Source organism: Protopterus annectens, chromosome 13.part0, assembly GCF_019279795.1.
Source record: "Protopterus annectens isolate FY-2018-M chromosome 13.part0, PAN1.0, whole genome shotgun sequence".
In the NCBI taxonomy this organism is placed as follows: Eukaryota; Metazoa; Chordata; order Ceratodontiformes; family Protopteridae; genus Protopterus; species Protopterus annectens.
In genome coordinates this window covers 344,680,158-344,703,853 of record NC_056747.1, presented here as the reverse complement: position 1 = coordinate 344,703,853, position 23,696 = coordinate 344,680,158, and the positions used below count along the sequence as shown (strand labels likewise).

The 23,696-nt window shown below is 41.4% G+C and overlaps 1 protein-coding gene across 1 annotated transcript in view; it reads right to left on the bottom strand.

The window, feature by feature from the left end:
- Nucleotides 1–23,696, bottom strand: part of LOC122787314 (heat shock factor protein 1-like) — a 592,645-nt gene that overhangs the window by 260,564 nt on the left and 308,385 nt on the right. The window lies entirely within an intron of this gene.

Below are 23,696 nucleotides of genomic sequence, written 5' to 3'. Positions count from 1 at the left end.
CATTACTCTGAACTGTAGATCCCAAGTATTTAAACTCATCCACCTTCGCCACCTCTACTCCCTGCATCCTCACCATTCCTGTATCCTCCCTCTCATTCACACACATATATTCTGTCTTAGTCCTGCTGACCTTCATTCCTCTTCTCTCTAGAGCATATCTCCATCTCTCCAGGGTCTCCTCCACCTGTTCCCTACTCTCACTACAGATCACAATGTCATCTGCAAACATCATAGTCCACGGGGACTCCTGTCTGATCTCGTCTTTCAACCTGTCTATCACCATTGCAAATAAGAAAGGGCTCAAAGCTGATCCTTGATGTAATCCCACCTCCACCTTAAACGCATCCATCACTCCCACCACAGACCTCACCGTTGTCACACTACTCTTGTACATATCCTGTACCACTCTTACATACTTCTCTGACACTCCTGACTTCCTCATACAATACCACAACTCCTCTCTAGGCACCCTGTCATATGTTTTCTCTAAGTCCACAAAGACACAATGCAACTCCTTCTGACCTTCTCTGTACTTCATCAACACTCTCAGAGCAAACATCACATCTGTAGTGCTCTTTCCTGGCATGAAACCATACTGCTGATCACTAATCATCATGTCCCTTCTTAACCTAGCTTCCACTACTCTTTCCCATAACTTCATGCTGTGACTGATCAGTTTAATCCCTCTGTAGTTACTACAGCTCTGCACATCACCCTTATTCTTAAAAATCGGTACCAAAACACTTTTTCTCTATTCCTCAGGCATCTTCTCACTTTCCAAGATTTCATTAAACAATCTAGTTAAAAACTCCACTGCCATTTCACCTAAACACCTCCATGCTTCCAGAGGTATGTCATCTGGACCAACAGCATTTCCATTCTTCATCCTCTTCATAGCTATCCTTACTTCCTCCTTGCTAATCCACTGCACTTCATGATTCACTATCTGCACATCATCCAACCTTCTCTCCCTCTCATTCTCTTCATTCATCGGTCCCTCAGACTACTCTTTCCATCTCCTCAACATACTCTCCTCGCTTGTGAGTACATTTCCCTCATTATCCTTTATCACCCTTACCTGCTGCACATCTTTACTAGCTCAGTCCCTCTGTCTAGCCAATCAGTACAGGTCCTTTTCTCCTTCCTTAGTGTCCAACCTTTCATGCAACTCTTCATACGCCTTATCCTTAGCTTTCGCCACCTCTCTCTTTGCCATGCACCTCATCTCCTTATATTCCTGTATACTTTCTTTATCTCTCTGACAATCCCACTATTTCTTCGCCAACCCCTTTCTCTGTATACTCTTCAATACTTCCTCATTTCACCACCATGTCTCCTTGTCGTCCTTCCTCTGTCCAGATGTCACACCAAGCACCTTTCTAGCCATCTCCCTTACTAGCTCTGTTGTAGTTACACAGCTATTTGGTAACGCTTCACTGCCACCCAGTGCCAGTCTTAACTCTTCCCTGAACTCTACCTCACAATTACTCTTTTTCAATTTCCACCATTTGAGCCTTGGTGCTGCCCTCACTCTCCCCCTCCTCTTCTTGATCACCAACGTCATCCTACAAACCACCATCCTATGCTGCCTAACTACACTTTCCCCTGCCACCACATTACAGTCTCCAATCTCCTTCAGACTGGCCCTTCTACATAAGATATAATCCACCTGTGTGCATCTTCCTCCACTCTTGTATGTCACCCTATTCTCCTCCCTCTTGTTAAAATACGTGTTCACCACAGCCATGTCCATCCTTTTCGCAAAATCCACTCCCATCTGACCTTCTGCATTCCTTTGCTTAACACCATACCTACCCATCACTTCCTCATTCCCTCTGTTCCCTTCACCAACATGCCCACTGAAATCTGCTCCAATCAACACTCTCTCACCCTTGGGTACAGTCATCACCACTTCATCCAACTCACTCCAACATTTTTATTTCTCATCCATCGCACACCCACCTAACTAAGCAATTAACTAACAAACTAGAATTACACCAGCAAAGCCAAATCCCAGACACATGGTCTAAATAAACTACACCAATGAAAAACAAACGTCATTAGAACTAATGCATTTGAAAAATCCCAAGCTGCTATTTGGTGTATTTTACACTGTGCATCTGTTTTGGGGAAAAAAATGTCAGAATAACTTAGATTCATAAAAACACCTGCCCAACTAGAAAACTTGTCCCTTGACCTCTTTAGCCACCATGTTTCTGGAACAGGCTCCCCATCCATGTCAAGAAGGATTCTTCCTTAACCCACTTCAAATGGAACTTGGACAACTGGATGGGGAACAAGAAATTCATCCCTGGTTTGGCACCTATGTCTCTAATGGACACAGGCAACCTGTAAATAGTAAATTTCCCAGGTCCCTGCTTGTAAATGTTTCATCTCCCAAGCCCCTGCTTAAACTTATCAAGGGAATCAGAACTTGTCAGAGATTTGGGATGCATGATTAGGCTTAAAAAAAGCCCTTGTGGTCATTAGCCTCAGAACTGAATGCTGTCAAGCACCAGCCTGAAGGAGTGAGTATTCAGAAGATCAGGCAAGTATCAGGGGAAGGCAGGGAAGGAGACTATACTGCAACATATAGAAGAGAAGGACATCTACGTTATGGTAAGATTTTTCACAACTATTCTGTGTCCTTCTATTCATATGCTGCAGTATCCATAACATGAGGGAAAATGCCAAAGCTCATGCAGAAGAGGGATTGGGAGGAGGAGCAGAGACATTTTCCACAAAACCATGCAGAATAGCCCTGGCAAATCCTGCTCTAGACCTGGAAACAATATCCAACTTATAGTATTTGGTAAAGGTATGAACAGATGACCACGTAGCTGCTTCCAAAATGAAAGCTGTATCCAGACCTTTAAAGAAGGCCCCAGAAGAAGACACAGCTCTAGTAGAGTGTACATGACAGGAAAAGGAAGATCCTTCCCATTAGCCATGTAACAGAAAATAATGGCTTTGGAAATCCAGGAGGAAATAGTTTGCTTGGAAACAGGGAGTTGATTCTGATTTGTTGATTTTAGTACGTTGATTCTGATTTGTTGATTTTGGTAAATTAAGAGACATTGATTCTGATTTGTTGATTTTAGTAACATGTGATTTTAATTTGTATATATTGCCTGTTTCTTAAGTTGTAAGTTTTATTTAGATCTGAAGAAGCGGTAGCCTCGTGAAAGCGCTAACCCTTCTACAATAAAGTCATTAAAAATCAAGTTTTGGAAGATAATGTTTTATTTGTCTCTGCACAGCTTGGTCGGTGTGCTCACATTTTGACTTGTTATTTGGAAACAGGGAGTCCCAGGGCTTTTGGGTGATAGGAAATAAAATGCCTGTCTGATTTCCGGATGGGCTTTGTTTTGGCCAGGTAGCATCTCAGCTGTCTGTGCACATCTAAAGTGTGAAGGATCCCCTTACTAGATGATTGTGGAGAAGAGAAAAACATCTAAAGTGTGAAGGATCCTCTTACTAGATGATTGTGGAGAAGGGAAAAAGGTAGGAATGTTGACTGCCTGATTCAGTGACAGCTCATTCACCACCTTAGGCATAAACGAAGGATTGATACGAAGGGATACCCTGTCCCTATGGAAGACTGTGAAAGGAGAGTATGCCACAAGGGCTTGAAGTTCAGAAACTCTTCTGGGTGAAGTAATAGCCACCAGGAGAATGGTTTTCCAAGTGCAATGTTGAAAGGAAGAGGTCTCAGCTGGCTCAAACTGAGCTACAGTAAGCTTTTGAAGCACAAAGTTGAGGTCCCAAGGAGGAGGAATTGGTTTCCTTGGTGGTCTAATATGCAAGACTCCTTTCAGGAAGAGCTTGACTTCCAACCTGGATGCCAAGGGAGGAGTCAATGGTAAGCATGTTTGAGATGGTAGACAGATGTGCCTTGATGGAAGAGTATGACAAGCCACCTTTCATCAGCTCACACAGGTAAGACAGGACCACTGGTGGATCCACCGACAGTGGCTGAAATTTGTTTTTTTAGACACCAGACAGAAAATCTTTTCCATTTGGATAGATAGGATTTGATTTTCTGGTAGTGGGTTTTCTGGCCTCCTGCATAATCTGCAGCACGTCCTCAGTGTAAAGTTGTTTAAAGGGGAATCAAAGCCCCATCACCCATAGAGTTAGATTTAGGGTAGAGATTTAAGGGTGTATTAGAGTCCCCTTGTCCTGTATGAGAAGGTCCATTCTGTGGGGTAACTTGTGGTGATTGCCCTTGGCTAGTTAATGAAGAAGGGGGAACCAATGCTGGCTTGGTCAAAAGGGAGCCACCAGCAAGATTTTTCGTTGTTCATTCTGAATTTTCAGCAGAACTTTTTGGCTCAGACTGGGGGGGGGGGTTGCATACACAAACATCCCCTTCCATGAAAAGGAAAGAGCATCTACCCTCCATGTTCCAGGGTTTGGGACACTGGAACAGTATTTGTGAAGTTCTCTGCTCATGGGGGGAGGCAAACAGATTCACCTGTGGAGTACCCCATCGATGTACCAGGTCCAGGAACACATCCCTGTTTAACATCCATTCGTGGGAGAAGGTCATGGACCTGCTTAATGAATCTGTCATCACATTCTGAGCTGATGGAATGTACACAGCCTGCAGAGAAACCTGACTGAGTTGAGCAATATCCCAGGCATACAGAGCCAATCTGCATTGGAGGTAGGATTTTGTCCCTCCCTGCTTGCTGATGTACCAGAGGACTGCGGTATTGTCTGTGAACCATCTCAACACTCCTGGCTGGATTTTGCCTTCGAAGAGTTTTAGTGCAAAAATCCGAGCCCTCATTTCTTTGATGTTGATATTCTTCTTTGGAGCGGAGTCCAAACATCTCTCACCCTACAATTCTCTAGAGTTGCACCCCTGCCTGTGTCTGATGCATCTGTGTAGAGATCCTGGTTGGGGGAGGAAGGTTGGAGGGGCAGGCCTGTTTTTTTTTGTAACCTGTGGTATCCACCATTGTAAGTCCCTTGTTAAACAGGGAAAGACTGGAATCACAAACTCCAAAGGGTGAAGGTGTTGCTTCCAGACTTTCCTCAGAAACCACTGAAACTTCCTCATGTGTAGCCTTGCCAAGGGTACCATCGGGATGGTGGATGCTATGTAACCCAATAGTCTAAGGAACTCTCTGGCCATAAGGGAATGAAGTGGGATAATTTTCTGAAAGTAAGTGGTAAGGGACAGCATTTTTCTTGGAGGTAGGCAAGCCATCACTGGAACAGACAGAATTCTGCAGCATACGAAGACATGGTCCTGGAAAGGCGTCAGAGTAGATTGCTGAAGATTTAAGGTGAACCCTAGGCTTCTCAGAAGGGACATTGTGAAGTGCAGGTGCTCCTGCACCTCCTTGGAGGATGAAGCTTGGATGAAGCAAAGACAGAGTAAACTATTGGGGCATAGGCCCTGGTAGTCACAGGCTACCAGACTTTGCCTGAAGGGATTGTTTTTGAGAAGGAGTGGAAGGGGAAGATCTTGCAGGAGCCTGCTTTCTGGTATCCTTTTTCCCCCTGGGAGTGTGGTACTCTAGGCCTTTCTCACAAAGCAAGTCCTAGCTGGATAATTCCTCTCGAAGTGGGGAACAGGAGAAACAAAAATGTGTTTAAGATCTTGTAACTCCTTCCTGTTTTCCTGGAGGGCTTTGAAAAGCTCTGCAGTTGCAGAGCCAAAGAGGGCCTTGTTGTCTAAAGGGGTGTCCATAAGCTAGGCTTTAATATCATCTGGGAGGAGCTGCAACCTAAGTCAAGAATAGCTCCTTAAAACAGATCCTGATGCTGCTGCCCTGGCTGAGGCTTCCACAACATCATAACTGTACTTTATAGAGTGCTTAGTGACCTGGCTACAGGTTTTACAATGCTAGATATTTTAGCCTTATTAGGGATATCTGGAAGTTCTGATATGAGTTTGGCAGCATTTGCAATGAGAGCCAGAGAGTATTTTGCCATATAGGTTTGGTAATTAATGGCTCTAAAAGACAGGGTGACTGATGTGTAAACTTTTTTGCCTAACCTCTCCATAATTTTACTCTCTTTATCAGAAGGGAGTAAGGAAGTGGAGAGTAGCAACTTGGAAGTCTTATCTGCAGCTACAGAAATAGCAGAGGCATCAGATGAGGGGGCCTTGAAGAGAAACTTTGTGTCCTCAGGTACTTTATAAACCCTATCAGGGCACTTAGGGGCTGGAGGTTGGGTGTCTGGAAATTTAGAAGCAGCAGCAGCAAAAGCGTTCAAAAACGAAGGGAGTACAGGGGGAATGGCAGAAAGACTTGGGGACTCCATTTGCAAGAGGTCATAATACCTCTTTTGTGTATCAGAGACCTGGCAGCAGTCCCCTTTACAGAAATCCTTCATATGCACAGTAGTCTCCCCAAATGTAATGTCCTCCCCAGGGAAATCTGTGCCACTGGACTCCTCCTTTGTGGAAACATTACCCAGATTGAAACATTACCCAGAGGAGAAGCCAGTTGTGAAAAGTAAGCTAAAGACACATCCCCCGACGAGTCTTCTTCCTCTGAGGAAACCTGTTGTACAGCCCTTTTCCCAGGAGTGGGGGGAAGAGGGGCCTGGACAGAAGATGAAGGCTGTTGCAAAGCCACAAATGCATTAAAGAGGCCTTGAGTAAAAGCTTCCCAATCAGGAGGTACGGAGGACAAAGTTTGCTGAGGTGAAGAAATATGCTTTGTCTTCTGTTTCTTTTGGGGGCCTCCGACATACGAAGGAAAGTCGGAGGTCAGGATGTTGGACAACACTCAACGTCTGAGAGAATGCCTTCCTACACTATCTGGGTAACCCCAGGTGGGCGATGATAAGCAGTGCCCCCCCCCCCCCAGCGGCCAAGTCAGACGCCTGCGATTCCCTCTGGGATGTGCTAACAGACTCCTTAACAGCTCTCCCTTGGGTACCTGTCCAAGGAAACTCTGTAGTTCCCGATGCAGCCTCTGGGCCTTCATTGGCCTCAGGAGGGACACCAGGAATACAGAGAGCAACCAATGGCTCAGGCCGAGACTTTTTGGTTTGTAGTTCTTCCGAAGGGGCCGATGTCAGGTCCATTTCGCAAGCAAGGCGTTTAAGATGCTGATTTTCCAAATACAGCCTAAGGGAAGCGAGACAACCTATAAGGGTGTTGAGGACGAAGGTTTTACAGATGTCACAGGGGGTCACTCTCAGGAGGGGACAACATTTTATCTGTTCTCCGGGGAATGGCTTCAACTATGTCAGGAGCCTTCCATGCACACTGCACAATGAGCCGGACCAATTCGTCGGCAGGTGGAGTAACCCAGGAGGTAGAGGGCCGGGCACGAAAGGCCTGAAGGAACACACAGTCTTCAGAGGTTGGGTTAGAGGGCTGCCAATCACCACTCTGTTTCAGGATTTCTAGGATATCTCCGAAGGATACCTCAGAGGGTGACCTAGAGGACCCTTCCCCATTATCCAAGTCTGTGTCCTTGGTGAGGGACTACTCAGTGGAGTCCATGTGTTTCCTCTTACACGAAGACTTTCAATGAACTTTCTCAGAGGGAGTAACTGGGGAAGATAGCTCAATAGGGGCCTCTTGTGGGGGGAAGTCTTGAGGCTCTCGTGCCCGGTGTTCTTGTGTAAAAAAGCAGAGGCACTGATAGTACAGAAACGTCAGTCGACACAATAGTCTTCTCTCAACTCGGTGTCCCTGGACGGCTGCAGAAAGCCAAAGAAGGGGCGCCACAGTTAGCGTCCTGGGTAGTGGCAAGAGAATCCTGACACAAAGGCAACTGAGGCTCCTTAGTGAGATCCAAAAGGGGAACCGGTGAAGACTGTGCTATAGTAAGGGGCTTCCAAGACAGTGACGGGGGCTCTGATGAAGAATGGTCACCTCCCAAGGAAGTACACGTCCTGCGAGGAATAATACCCCTAGCCAGAAGCAACTGATCCACAAGATGCAGCACATCGTGTTCAGAGAGGCATCTACTGGATCTCACAGACATAGCATAAGGAGAATCAGGTCTATCCAAAGTCGGAACAAGTTTGGTGCCCACAACGGTGGGAGTTTGTACCGCAAAAAGAGGAATTGGCATGGCCTGAACAACAGTAGTGTGCCCTGAAGGAACCATCGGTGCCGAAGGTAATGTCTGCACCGACGAAGTCGGTACTGAAGTGGTAGCTGGCAGTGTGGAGACAGTCTGCAACAGAAAGGGAATGGTTGGTGCCGAGCGAGTAGTCGGCGCCGAATCGATGGTCTGAACCGAGAGGGAGACTGGCATCGACACACCTATCGGCGCCAAAAAAAACTGTATGGACTGTACTGTCGGTGCCGATAAAGGAATCTGAACCGAGCAGCCCCTCAGTTCCGACGCTGTATGAGGCACTCCACTCGGTGCCAAAAAAGTAGATGGCACCGATGGACTTGGAACCGAATAACTAGGCTCCGAAATCATCGTTGCCAAAGACGCCAAATCCGTAGTGGAAAGCTTAGGTTTTTTAGGTCTCGGTTCCATAGGGCTTCCTGCCGGAGAGGATGGAAGAGACTTAGATTTTTTATAATCATCACTCCCTTTCTTGTGGGAGCTTGGCGGGGATAAGACCTCCGTCCCAGAAATAACCTCTGAAAAGGAAGATTTAAGTAGCCCCTTTAAAATCAACTTATTCTTTCTTTCAATGGCAGTCCTATTAGTGAAATTCTTACAAATCCCGCAAGGCGGATCAACTGTTAAATGAGGCACACCCAAACAATAAACACAAAGAATGTGCATCAGAGACAGGCAATTTATGGCCACATTCCACACATCTTTTAAAACCTGGACTGCCTTTTTTATCTGTCATAGTAAAGAAAGGGAAAGAAGGGTTACCAAAAAGGAATTACCCGAAGGTAAGGCCCAGAAAGTTTTACCAACGATGGTAAAAGGAAGAAATACCTCGTCGGTAAGAGAAAGAAAAAAAACAAAAAATTAAAAGCACAAGGAGTAGTCGCTAGGTGCGATAAGGTAAGAGCTAACTAAATAACTACTTTTTTCCCTCAAAAAGTTTAGTCAAATTTTTGAGAAGATCAAAAATGTGTACTTCGCTCAAGAGAAGTAGCCTGATACGACCTAACTGCGATGCGGCAAATGAAATCTGAGGTAACAGGGAGAGGGGAATTATGGGTAAGAGTTTACCTCCAGAGTTTGTGGCTGAAGCGAGCTTGGAAAATGGCAGGCTCGGTTCCGAGGTCGGAACCAATACCCATGCATAAGGAATGAACGAGGATTAACATCATCAGATGGTATATTATTCAAAAGTTTAATGTGACCTTTTTTTGCATACACTATTCATTTTAATGATGATTAATTAAAAACGATTGTTTATATTTCCAGTTCTAACTTACCAATCAAATTCAGACATGTAAAGATAATATAGGACTTTGGGGAAAAATATTAAAAAAAATACTGTTAATGATTTCAGCAAATTCTAATACCATCTCCTTACTACCCAACCATAAAACAGATAAGATCTTCAGTTAATCTGTAATACTTAACAGAATATTTATCAAATAAGAAATTTAAATACGCACAGCACTCTTCAAAAAAAATCGATGAAGATATTTGCATTGGTGTGCGTGAAGGAGGAGCCACAGCAGTCCCACATGTCAGTCAAACCACTGAAAGTAAAATGGTTACAAGTTAAGAAGCATGCCAAAAGCTGAAGAAAAAAAAAATCTACTTAAAATCCATCTCTTCAGAGTAAAACTGTTCTTAGTGTATCTAAAACATGCAACTGTTGTATTTTTATATAAGGGACTTTTATGTACAGGGTTATATAAATGTAATTATTAGACCACACACATACCTCCAAATTTTGATTTACTACAATATTATTTTGTAAACCTGAAGTGTGTTTATTAACCTAAAGCTGCAGGAAACTATTATTTCTTGAAATAATGGGATATACTGGTAGAAAATACTGCTGTGTATGATACTCACCATGACAGCAGAAGACTGAATCATCCATGTTCTCAGTGTCTTTACTTGATTACGTGACTCATCTACCACCAATAGGATTAATGCATCATATTTTTTATAACAGCAACACGCACAGAGCAGTTGGCCTATGCTGGGTTATGGATGTCAATCAAATTGGCATAACCCATCCCACAGCAGCAGGAAGAACTTGAGATTTCTGAGTCATCTAACCTGTGTGAAATAAGCACCTCCACCAGAAATTATAAAAGTATGCCAAAACCCATTGTTGAGCCTTACCTTACAAGATTAGTCTATACAAATTAACAAACAAAGTGGCAAAATGAGAAATTATATTTCTCAGAGGGAAAAAAATACACAGACAAAGTGGCAATAGGAGGCTTCACAGATTTATCCAGGTGCAAGCATGTTGTGCTATCCCTAAAATACATTTCTGATATGGTTTACGAACAGAATTATGAATATGGCATTCATTTTAGCTTTGCTTTGGATTTACTGATTTTCTTCATAATATCAGAGAAGTTTAAAGGTTCATTCATGTTTACAAGTTGCATCTGACTTCTAAAGTGACCCCTACAATAGCCATTACTTAGTCAAGTACGGAATGGAGGATTGAAAGCTTTTCTTCAGTACTGCACACAAACACAGACACACTGACAAACACACACAGACACACACACACACACACACACACACACACACGGTCAATTCAGATTCAGTCTATTTACTGCATGTCTTTGAAAGATGGGAGAAAACCCATACAAACACCTGTAGGACATGCAGGCTGTGCAGAGAAGCCCCCCCCCCCCAAGCAAGAAATGATACAGACAACCTTTTGCCGTTATGTGACCATGCTAATTCATTGTGCTGCTGTGAAAGGGAAGACTGTGAATGTAACATGTTTTCAATAGAATAAAGTGATCACATAGCTATAGGATTTAATGAATACAGAAAATAAACTGTGATGTAAAAATCACAGTAAGCAAAGACGTGTCACAGTGATATAGACATAAGAGGAGACATTCCTTATATTATTACAGATCTAACTGCTGCCACAAGTAAAATTACAGATTCAACTTCAATGGTACCAGGAAGCATATACAAATATTATGTACTTGCTGTAATGATAAATCCATGTTGCCTGATTTTTGTTCATTTTAGCAGTGGATTGTCAGATCCAACTTCAGCACTGATCTTGAAGATTCTCGATTCCAGGGCTCTGACTCATCCTCTAACCATAATTCCCTGGCCTCCACCCTACTACCACAGATAGAGTTTTGCCCCAATGAATAACATATATCAAAGTACAAGCAAAAACCTTAATGTAATGGAAAAGGGGTATTACTCCGTCTAGTTTCTAAATTAAATGAAATAAGCAATAATATAGTTATAAAGCACTGGCAGTGGTGACTGCTTATTTTCAGGGAATCCCAAAGTCGACCAGTCTTCAGAGTCTCATTAGTGACAATTTGGCAGGGTGCAAGTGGGAGGGATGTTAAACAGGACAAAAATCAGACAACATGGATCTACTGTTATGATATGCACAACTTTTGTATCCCATGTTGTCTGTTTATATTTAATTCAACTGTTGGACAGATTCCCAAGCATATTGTCACGGGTGGTATCAAGAAGAGGCATTCCTAAGAATGGTGGAGCCAAAGAATGAACGAGATCTTGATTGTTCATCCAGCTTGTAATATGCCAAAAATGTATGAATTGCTGATGAAGTAGCAGCTGCACAGATATAATCAATAAGAAGTTTGCTAGCAAAGGCTGTGGATGTGGCCACAGCCCTTGTGGAATGACCTTTATGCTTAGACTGTAAGGATAAACACTTTTTTTTGTTGTGCACAAAGGTAATACAATCTTTTATTGTACATAAAGGTAATACAATCTGATAACCACTTAAACAAAGTAACCCCTGGGTCCACTTTCCCAATTTTTGTTTGGAGAATGCCAGAAAATGTTGATCAGACTTCCTGAAAGGCTTAATTCTGTGAAGATAGAACCTGAGTTTACGATGGACATCCAGCTAATGAAGCGTGTATTTAAGTCTGCAGGAAAGTGTTTGCATCTCTGATGTACACTTAACTGAAGTGACAGCCACCAGAAAAATTATTTTCCAAGACAGAAATTTCAAATCTACTAAATCCACTGGCTCAAATGGCGGCTGAGTCGATGCTTGTAACATGACAGTGATGTCACAAGGAGGAGCAGGATTTCTGACTGGGGGCCGAGGTAGGAAAGTCCCTTTTAAAAATGCTTGGGAAATCTTCAATGAGGCAATAGAAGAGCTATTTCAGCCTATGTGAAAACTAGAGATGGCAGCCAACTGTACCTTAAGTGTTGAATACCTAAATCCAGTGTGAAAAAGAAAGTTCTGACAAAAATTCTAAAATGGATAGTATAGGTACTGAAATCGGGTTTAGATCATTAGATGATGCCCAAACAGAAAACCTTTTCAATTTGCTGCTGTACACCTTGGATATGGTATGTTACTGAGAAGCAGATAAGATCTGAACAGAGGGGGAAAGCCTGGAATCTCTGGCTACAGTTAGACCTGGAGGAACCAAGCAGTTAACTTCATGGTTTACAGATCTGGGGGAGTTAATCCAGATGGGTGAGACAAGAGATTCGGATACTGATCCAGTTACTAGGAAGGATGTACTACAAGAGGCCACAAGAATGGAACTCATGTCTGCTGAGCCTAAAAGGGGAAATGAGGATTACCATGGCCTTGCAAATTCTTGTTTTCTGTATAAATTTGTTTATTACAAGCAACGGAGGAAAGGCATAAAGGATCCCCAGGGGCTATCTGTGGAACAGAGCATCCCTGGTGACTGTCCCTGTGAAGGGATCACGGAAAAGTAACTGCTGCACTTGTGATTTACACAAGAAGCAAAAACACTGTAGGGAGGCTGGCCCCAGTAACTGAAGATCACGTTCACACTGTTGAACTGAAGGACCACTCGTGAGGCAAGAGGATAGCTCTGCTCAATTTGAACACTAAAACATTAAGCAACCACAGGATATGCACTGCTAAAAGAAAAAAAGTGATGTGAAGACATCTCCCAATGTCAGACCCTCACAGCCTTGCAGCATAAGGGATAAGAATGGATTCCTCCAAGTTTGTACATGTATCAGTACCGACATGTTGTCTGTCCATACTTGAATCACACCTCTGGGGAGACTGGCCTGAAAGGCCTGCAATGCTAGAAGGACTTCCCTCATCACCAGTGCACTGATCTGAAGAATGACCTCTATACGTGAACATGTGCACTGAACAGTGTATGTTTTGTAATGCATATCCTGGAAGGGAAGTGTCCATTGTCACAAATGCCACTGGGAATGGGTCATCTGTTTATCACTGAAGGAGGCAATATTCACCGTGATATGTGCCACCTGCAGATATACATTAGTTTTATTTTGTGGTGGACTGAATGGACTCTGAGACCACTGTACCGCTAAAGTCCAGTACAGGACCCTCATAAAATATGAGGCAAGAGAGATCATGAGAATTGCGGATGCCATAAGACTCAATAGTTGAAGGACCAACCTTGCTGCAGAACAAGGGTGGTGAAGAAGCTGCGTAGCAGTGAGACTAACAGAGAGAACCCTGGACACTGGAAGGGTTGGTATTCCGTAAGGTTGTGTCCAGGTAGCATCCAATAAATTCTATCTGTCAAGAAGGCATAAGCTGGCTCTTGGACATGAGGACTGTGATCCTTAGCTTCTGACAACAGTCGGAGCATAGGTCTTGGTGGTGTGACAAGAGACTTTTGGTTGTAGCTGTGAAGAGCCAATCATCAAGCTATGGGAAAACATGGATCCCTAGTAGGTGCAAGTGCGCCACTTTGACTTTGGTAAACCCCCAAGGGGCTGGGGTTAGGCCAAAGGACAGAGCTCTGCACTGATAATGGTGTGCTCCTAGCCAGAAATGGGGAAAATTCCTCAAACACTTCTCTACCATCACATAATAATATGTGTCCTTGAGGTCTATCGAGCACCTCCTATTGTCCTGTCAAAGTAGAAGCAAAATGGACTGTGGCATGATCATCCAGAATTTTGTCTGCTTGACCTGATTCAAATGACAGCTATAAAATGGGCCCCACATCACCTATTTTCTTGGGTACTATAAAGAACAATGAGAAGATAATTTATTTTATCTGGTCTGCAGGGACTGGTTGGATGACTGTTTTCTAGAGGCTTGGAAATGTTTGTTGCTGCAAGTTCTCGATAACTAGGTGAGACATAAGGAACTCTTCTCCTTTTGATGGGGGAAAGGGAATATGGTACAGAATAACATCTGAAGTAATGTAGCATCCATGAATCTGTGGTTATATTTTGTCAGGCTTGTGGGTGCAAAGATAAGCACCCCCCCCACCGACTGCCTCCAGACTGCATTAGTCAGGCAGCAACTCTTCAGGGATGCTGAAAGGGCTTTTTAGAGAATGGCTCACGAATGCTCCGATTCTGTGATCCACACCTGCCCCTGGGTGATGTCCATTATTATTATTAATGACTACTCCTGTGCCATGAGGGGGTCTACTTCCAGGAGTCTCCTGGTAAAGACTCCGATTACCTGAACCACATCCTCTTTCCAGCTCAATGGTTCTTAGAGTAGGATCTCTGGGGCATGAAGAAGCAGATGCCTATGGCAAAGAGAGTTTTTCTCCCTCTTGCTGACTCCTGGTGGCAGTTTCTTTAACTTTGGATCTGAAAAGAGTAGACCCATCAAAAGAAGCATTAATGAAGCATGCCCTGAAGCTTTCTGCAAAGTCGCACAGGAGTAGCCAGGCATGCCAGCAAATGGCAATGCCAGTACCTACAGCCCTAGCTGTACCATCAGCAGTGTTCAACAGCAATCACATGGGTACATTTGAAGACTGAAGGCTGGACAGCTGGGAATCCACTATCTTCTGTACAGTTGCTGGCAATACCCCTGAAACATATTTGGAAATTTACTTTTGTCAAGTCTCTCTGAAATCTGGTGACATAAGCTAGATAATGCAGCACCCTGAAAGCAAAGGTTGCTGAAGCGCAAGTCCATTTCTTAAAGTGGTCCATTGCCCTAGACTCTCTATTAGGGGAATGGATTGAAGAACTCTCTTCAGACAGTTCCTTTTTCATGGCCACTGATACACCCATTGCATCTATCACAGCACTGCCGCTCTAATGTTTTCTGTCTGTGCGGATGGACAGAGTTTTGTCTGGCTTCTTGAGGATAGGCTCCACCACATCAGGGTCCTTCCATGCCCACTGACCCATCAGATCAATGGGCGTTTGAACGGGCAGTATCACCTAGGAGGAAGATGAGCCAGGCCCAAAGGCTTCCAAGGACATAGACTTGTCAGCAGACGGGCTAATTGTGGACCACCCCTTCTCAGTTTCATCTATTCCAGAATCTCACCAAATGTGACATTCACAGAGGGTGATCTTGGGAAACCTTCACCCTCATCCAAATCCTTGTTTTCAGTGACAAATTCAAGTGAAAAGTCTAGGTGCTTCTGATTGCATGTCTGTTTTCTACAAACCATCTGACAGGAATATCAGAGGTTTCAAAATCAGACTGGGAGCTAACATGGCTGAAAACCTGGGAAACCAGTGGTACCGAATCCATAAGTCTGACAGAAGAATGAGAAAAAAAAGCTGATCCAATCTGGAGTTCACCTCAGCTGAGAGAAAATCAAACCAACAGAATCTTGAAACACTAACGGAAACACAGGGAATCAACAAACTTTTATTGCTGTATAAAAGGTTTACCACTTTTGTCCCCTTACACGGGAACTTCTTCTGACCAATTCTATAAAAATACTAAACCATTTTAAATAATCTTTGACACAAACAACAACCAAATGTCACATATGACATCACATCCTTTCAATCCTTAAAGATGTACCTTATCACAGCACTCCACAAAGTCATCTTAAAAATGCAAAGTGCTAAAAATTGTAGTTAATAGTAATAAATAATCATCCTGTTAATCATAATTCATAAGTCCTCAACTTCAAAATACTGTTAATATATTGTTCAAACCAGGAAAGTTAGAAGCATTTAAAAATAATTGTCATCAAAGTTCTCTTTTCTCAATAATCTTGGCCCACTGCCCACCCCTTACATCTCCGAGTACCCATTCAACGGCAAAAAACAAAAGTTTATGAGAATTCTCGTTGGAAATATATTTGCATAATGCATTATTAATATTAGCCTTCTCAATATCATACATGTGTTCATACATCCCAACTTTAAATCTATGCCGAGTCTTCCCAGTATAAAACACTGAACGATGTTTTCGAGGGCCACATAGGGGACACCCCTTGATAAACAATTAATATGCCCTTTGGGTTGTATCAGTTGTTTTCCAACAAAACTACACTCTTCATTTAAAACATAAGGGCACGTTTACAATAGCCACATTTAAAAGTACCTATTTCTTTTTAGTCAGATCGTTTTTACCCCACTTCATCACTTTACACGTTGCCAAAAGTTTTGAAACATTTACCTCTTCTAAAAGTAATCCAAGGGGAGGTACCAAGAAGGTTTCATTTTCTTGTTGGCGACAAAAATTCCAATTTTTACATAATAATCCAAGCTATAAAATGCAATAAATGACTTGTTAAAAAATCAATATTCACATCCTCCTCCCCCTCCTTAGTGACTTTACTTAATATTCTTTTGATCAAAAGAGGGCCACAAATCTCACTTTCCCTTTTAAAAACAAGTTCATCCCTTATTGGGTCCAAAAAACATTTGACACCCTCTCCTTACAAACATCTCAATTAATGTCACATTCTTCCAAAAAAGTATCAAAATCTGTAACCATTCTTTGTAGTCTGACCATTAACAGTAGCCTTTTTTGACTGTTCGGGTGACAACTTGAGAAATGTAACACTGAGTTAGTATAAGTGGATGTTCTATATATATTCGTTACAAATCCATTTTCCTAAATATTTTTAATGATCTCCAAATCCAAGTAATTAATATGCTGTGGATTAACAATATATGTAAATTTCAAAAATGTAGTTGTCAAATTAATGTATTAGACAAATGTCTCTATCGTAGACGTTTCATCTATTCACAGAATAAAAATAAAAACATGAAGGAAGCAAGTACAAAAAGCCGAGGATTTACTACAGGAACCATCTAAAACGTACTGCTACTGCCACTGGGCCATGACCACATTAGCCAACAAAGGAGAGCAACTGGCATCCATTCCCACCCCACTCCTTTGTTGATAATACAAACCTTCAAAAAATATAGAATTATTAGCTAATACAATAAGAGGATGTTGTGAATATTGATTTTAACATATCATTCATCACACTTTATAGCTTGGATTGTTGGGCTATTAGGCAAATATTATGTAAAAATTGGGAGTTTTTTTTAGCCAACCAGGAAATGAGAGACCTTCTTGGTACTTCCCCTAGGATTATTTTTAGAAGAGGTAAATGTTTAAAAAATTATTCTGACAACATGTATTAAGTGACGAAGTAGGAAAAAAAGGTTCTGACAAAAAAGTACTTTTAAATGTGGCTACTGTAAACAATGTAAATAAAGAGGGTATTTTTGTTAGAAAACAACTGACACAACCCAAAGGGCATACTAATTGTTATCAAGAGGTGTTATGTGTTCTGCTCCTAAAACTTTTCAAAGTTTTATGTAAGAGACCCAGCACAGATTTAAAGACAGGACATAAGAGCACATGCATGACACTGAGAAGCCTACTAATACTGATACATTATACAAACACACTGCCATCAACAACGGTCATGAATTTTTCGGGTGCCTGAATATATAGGGTGGGCTGTGATCTCAAATTATTGCGAAGAGAACCTTGGTGGCAGTTATTTTTAAATGCTTCTACCTTTCCTGGTTTGAACCATATATTATCTATTAGCAGCATTTTGAAGTTGAAGATTTCAGATGGGATGAATTTTCATTACATTTAATACTATTAACTACAACTGTTAGCACTTTGGTGCATTTTTAAGATTACTTTGTAGAGTGTTGCGGTGATAAGGTACACTGTTACTTTAAAGACTGACAGGATGTGTTGTCATATGTAACAGTTGACTGATGTTTGTGTCAAAGGTTATTTAAAATGGTTTTGTAACTTTTTAGAATTGTTCTGAAGTTCCTGTGTTAGGGGGACAAAAGCACTAAATTATGTATACAGCAATAAAAGTTTGTTAGTTCCGTGCTTTTCTGTGAGTGTTTCAAGATTCTGTTTGAAAAGACAGCACCTTTTCCCTGTGCATCGACAGTACCTGATAGAAAGCATCAAAGGCCAAAGAAGCCACTGGCTCCATAGGCTCACTCCTGACCTTGGACAGAATGGAAACATTGGAACAGATAGGTCTTAAACCAGAGACTGATCTTGGTGCCGAGCTATCTAGTGCCAAAGCCCAGAGGGAAGAGACTACTACGATAATTTTAGGGTCGAATCCTCCCCCAAGCCTCAACACTAAAGTTCTGCCTCAGAGACATGTCCAAATCTGAACACGTCAGACCCAAAAGAAGACGCGAACCAGTCAAAGCTACCTGAAGTATCGGCTCCGATAAAGACACTCTGGGGCAGATTAGGCTCAAAGCAACCAGCGCCGATGGATGAACTGCTACTGGAAAAAGAGCATAAAGGAGGGGATGGATAAACCAGCACTTGATACGTTCCCAGAAGATGGCACTGAGAGAACTGCAAGCTGTATCTGTGCCCTGAGAAATTTTCTCATCATTCTGTTGACATGCTGTTCGGGTAAACTCCTTGAAAACCTAGACGGCGACACCACAGACAGTGATCTGAAGTAGCACTTCTCCTGAAGAACTGGACAGTGATGTCTGGGGAAAACGTGTTCCGGTGAGAACCAGGGGAGAGTTGGAGACATATAACATTGAGAGACTGTTGACTGTGACTGCCTCGGTACCTTTGGATCTGATTTCAAAGACATGGAAGGATCTGGAGACATCTTACTGGACTTCTTGGAGTCCCCTTTTTCTTTATGTATCTCTTTATCCTTATCTGCATCTGGTTTCCCCCTGGATTTCTTGTCCCTAGTTCTGGGAAATGAAGTGGATGAAGAAGAAGCAGGACAGCAGACTCTGTCTGGGGAGGAAGGAGTCCTTCAGCTATCAGTTTTTCATGTCAAGTTTGTAAAGCTCAAGCACTGAAGGAAGTGCAGGCTTGACAAGAAGCATCCAAATGAGCTGCCTCTAAACAATATACACATATGGAGTGTGGATCCTGTGGTTGCAGCCTATGCCCACACTCTGTGGACCTTTTAAATCCCTGACCATCAGCCATGAAAAAAAATGTAAAACCCACAAATGCGCGGACACACACACAGACACACTGATTATTGGCTGGCTAAACTCATCTATGTAACTAATTCAACACTAAATACAACTCTGCACAGGTAAATATTCTTAAACATTTGTATGAATCACTCTTCACTATGGCCTTGAAAAGTCTAATTTTCTGAAAAAACTTACTAACTACAAAAAAACACACCTAAGCTACCTAACACCATTTTGTAATAAACTTGAAAGAGCAAAATTCTCTCAGTAAGGGCGGAGTTGGTAAAAAAAAGTACCACAAAGGGGACGCACAACCAAACACTTCATGAGGCAAATGAGATCTGAGGTATTAGGGTGGAGGCCCGGGACTTATGGGCAGGGGAGGAGTCAGAGCCCTGGAACTGAGAAATTTCAAGATTGGTGCCAAGGTCAGATCCAACAACCCACAGGTGAATCGGATGAAAAGACACAACACTGGATATAGTGGTTATATACATATGTCTGTGTGTGTACACACACACACACACACACATATATATATATAAAAATGGATCTACGTTTCTTGATCAAAATGTCGAACAAGAAATGTTGAAACCCACTTAAGCGAAAGTGCACTTTTGCAAAAGCCCAAATAACTTTAAATACTATTTTGCATGGGGGCAAGCACTCCCCATGTGGGGGGCACAACCCCCTACTTAAATATACTAACTTTGAGATCGCACTACAGTGGGGAAAAGGATATATTTCTTTATCCCTATTGTAATGTGCTTCACTGAATCGGCTTTTGTGAAAGACTACTTTTGATGTGGTGCACTATATATATATATATATATATATATATATATATATATATATATATATGGGTCCACTTCAAAATACTATCTTTCAAAATACCTAAAGTCAAAATACTGAGACCAAAATTTCAGAAGCTCAAAATACTGAAAACTCAAAATATCGAAAAAAAAAAAAAAATAGTACACCAACACAACTATATTGCAGCAGAAATACATACAGAAACATATTACTCTTCTGCAGGTATAGGAAGGGGGTTAAGCCCCCCTGCGCCCCTCCCAGACCCCTTGCTACTTAAATATATCAACTCCAAGATTGCACTTCACTACACTAAAGTGCAATTTTGGAGTTGATATATTTAAGTAGCAGGTGGTGTGAGGGTGCAGGAGTGCTTGCCCCCCTGCTTATACTTCAAGAAGAGTAATATGGTTTGTGTTTTATTTGTATCAGTATGTACTTGTGCTGGAATATAATAAGTGTCGGTATCCTGTGTGTGCTTTCAGTATTTTGATTTCAGTATTTTGAAAGTCAGTATTTTGAAGTGGACCCTATATATATATATATATATATATATATATATATATATATATATATATATATACACACACACACACACACACACACACACACACACACACACATGTTCATATATTCAAGCAAAACCTAACTGAACCCCTCTCAAGTATATTAACCAAAATGCTAGCATGCGGACTTGTCCCTGTTATACAGTGACAAGATGCAGTGGTATAAATTCACCAGGAAGGGGAGTTGTAACAGATTTTAAAATTTTTTTAGCTCACTGCCCTAAACAATATTCAATATAAAATCATGGAGACTGTCACTAATGGCACTTACCCAAAACAAAAAATGGGGCCATCTTACGTAACATATGATACACTATTAGTTTGCTAGTCATCTTGTCTTTTTAATCTTGTGGCCTTTTCTGAAGACTTAACAGCAGCATTTGATAAATGTCTGCAAGTGCAAGATGTTTATCTTCACCCTGGTAAGACACTCAGCACTATTAAAAATAAGGGAATAAATGAAAACTTATTGATCCAAGTTGCAGTTAATACGTAAAACAGTCATTAAACAAAAGGATGCAAGCAGTCAGGACAACCATTACCTGTATAGCCTGATGGGGGATACCATTGGCATCCCTCATGATAATTCTACTGGGACCACTTCTTTTTGGATCATTGTTCACAGGTAAAAGTCAGACATAAGTTCTGGATAAATAAGAGGACAACTGGAAAATTGGTAATATAATTACTTGAATAGAAAAAGACTTAAGAGTTCTCCAAAATGGCTTATAAAACATTCATAACTACTGCAGCACTAATCAGAATCACATCAGATTTTAATGTCAACAAATGTTGTACCATGAAATCTGGCAAAAGAAAAAAGGACATAATCATAAACAGCAAACAAATGCTTCTATTATTAAAGAGCTAAGGGCAACAAGTAGATAATTTAAAAATTGAGTAGTGCATATTTTTTCTAATGAAAAAAAGTATATTCTGTAACCATCAAATTCTAAAAGGGATATCTAGTCAGTATGGAGTGATCAGTGTAACACTTCACAGATCTAATCTATTACTGAGTGCAACACAGAGTTCTGGAACCTATAAGTAACCCAAAAACTCAAAACAATTTGGAAAGGCACAATTGATTAATATTAAAATCACAGGGCTAGAAAATCGGAATGATTTGGAAAGGTTTCAAGAAATGCTTTTATACTCGGTTTCTTACAAGTTACTTTGAGATGACTAGTGCAGAGTTGATAAGGCAATGTCTGATCCAGTTTGACCTGAAAGTCTGTGCCTAGAAAGCACTGCAGTAGGAGCAAACACAAAGTAAAAGATCCAGATACAAAAAGTGAAAGTCCCTTATGTTTCTCCATGCTGCCTGTTAGTCAAGCATTTTCCAAATGGACCCGAGCGAATTTTTTCCTATACATTAGTTGCCCCCGCCATAAAGGTGTGAAACATACAACGCGGTCAATTTCTTAGCAGTCATGAGGATGTTCTGTGCCTTCAACCACATCCTGCTAATACAGGCAAATGCTATAGGCTCTTTTCCCCATCCACTAGGCAGGGTACAATTTATCCATGTACCTGCATGACCATCTATGCCGCTTCCGTGTGAGTTCACACTCCCCTAGAAGTGTAAATGGGTGGAAGAAAATAGAATATCCACCTCAGTAACTCAAAACTGGTAAAAAAAGGATACTACAGCTATTACTCATTAGGGTAGTACTTCCCTTGGTCTTTTAACAGGAAACAATAATGTTAAGTTTTCACCAGTGCTTTACTCTTTCATGATTTGGTACTTTGCTGCTTGTTTTGGCGATCAAATTCTTGCACAGCCTTGCATAACTAAGATTACATTTAATGAGCCATTTTTGCTTACTTTCTTCATTTTCGACATTTACTCATTACTAACTGCAGTTCTAGATTTTATAAGCCCCTGATGTGACCTGGACTCTCATTATATTCCCCCCTAACTCTGCCAATTTGGCCTTTACATCTTGTTTGATTCTGCACTGTTGCCGAGCTGAAAATATTAAGCTGGTAACACAAAGACAGTGAAGAAAAATCTGCTCATCAAACTTGCTTATATCAAGTCAGGAAAACAATCTGTGTAATTTGCTAAACACATAATTGTCTTGGGGTACAGTCCAAACAATTTCTGGATGGGGAGAGGGGTGCTGACCTTGTCTTCTAGGAGCTCAGAAAAGATGTTGGATTCACTGCTACACCCTCCTCACTCTAATAACTTTATCCACCAGAAAATCATGCCACTTAGTATTTCAGGGAGAGGATACCCAAATACTCCTGTAATCTGTATATTATGATTTTCCCAAAGACTTCACATGCTCGGTTTATTATCAACCCTCTAGCTATTTGTCACTCCTTACCTTGAAGGCAGTATCTCACTTCTTTCACAAGGGACACATATTGCTCAAGAACTCATGCTTATTAATTGTGATCCCCAAAGCTGAGACAGTGAGCAAACACCCTGTAAACTTTAAGTGGCAGATCAATTTAATACAGAGGTACTACTACTCTAATATTTACTACTTCTGGGCTACCTCTACAGTCTCAGTAATGTACATAGGTATGACTTGCTCAATAACACTAAAGATCTATAAAGAAGCATAGAACAACAGCAATCAATATCTCATCCACAGAATGTGGATTCCATCTGGATTTTTCCTCAGCTTTCTTCCCCTAGAAAAATGCAACTTTCAAACTTCAGTAGCTGTCAGCTTGCAAGAAGACTGAAAATCTCATGCTGAATAATTTTTTCTCAGTTTTCATTCACTTTGTTTAAATATGTTAACTAGGTGAATGGAATGTTCCTTGGTCCTTTTTCAGACATGTTCTGGGATAACGGCATACAAACAGATGAACTTTACGTGTATGAATATTTAAGACACTATGTTTAACAGCAATATTCCATAAGACATATCACAGTCAAAATATATACTACAGTTGCAAAATAACTTCTGAAAGAAGTTTCTCAATAAATGTTCAACCGATGGATTCTAATTCACTTTACACAATGAAAGCAATTTCATATTTAAAAATGTGCAAAATGACTGGACAAACCAATCAACATGTTCATCATCATTATAGTGCTCCCACAGGAAATAGTTATCAGCTCACCTTCTCAAAA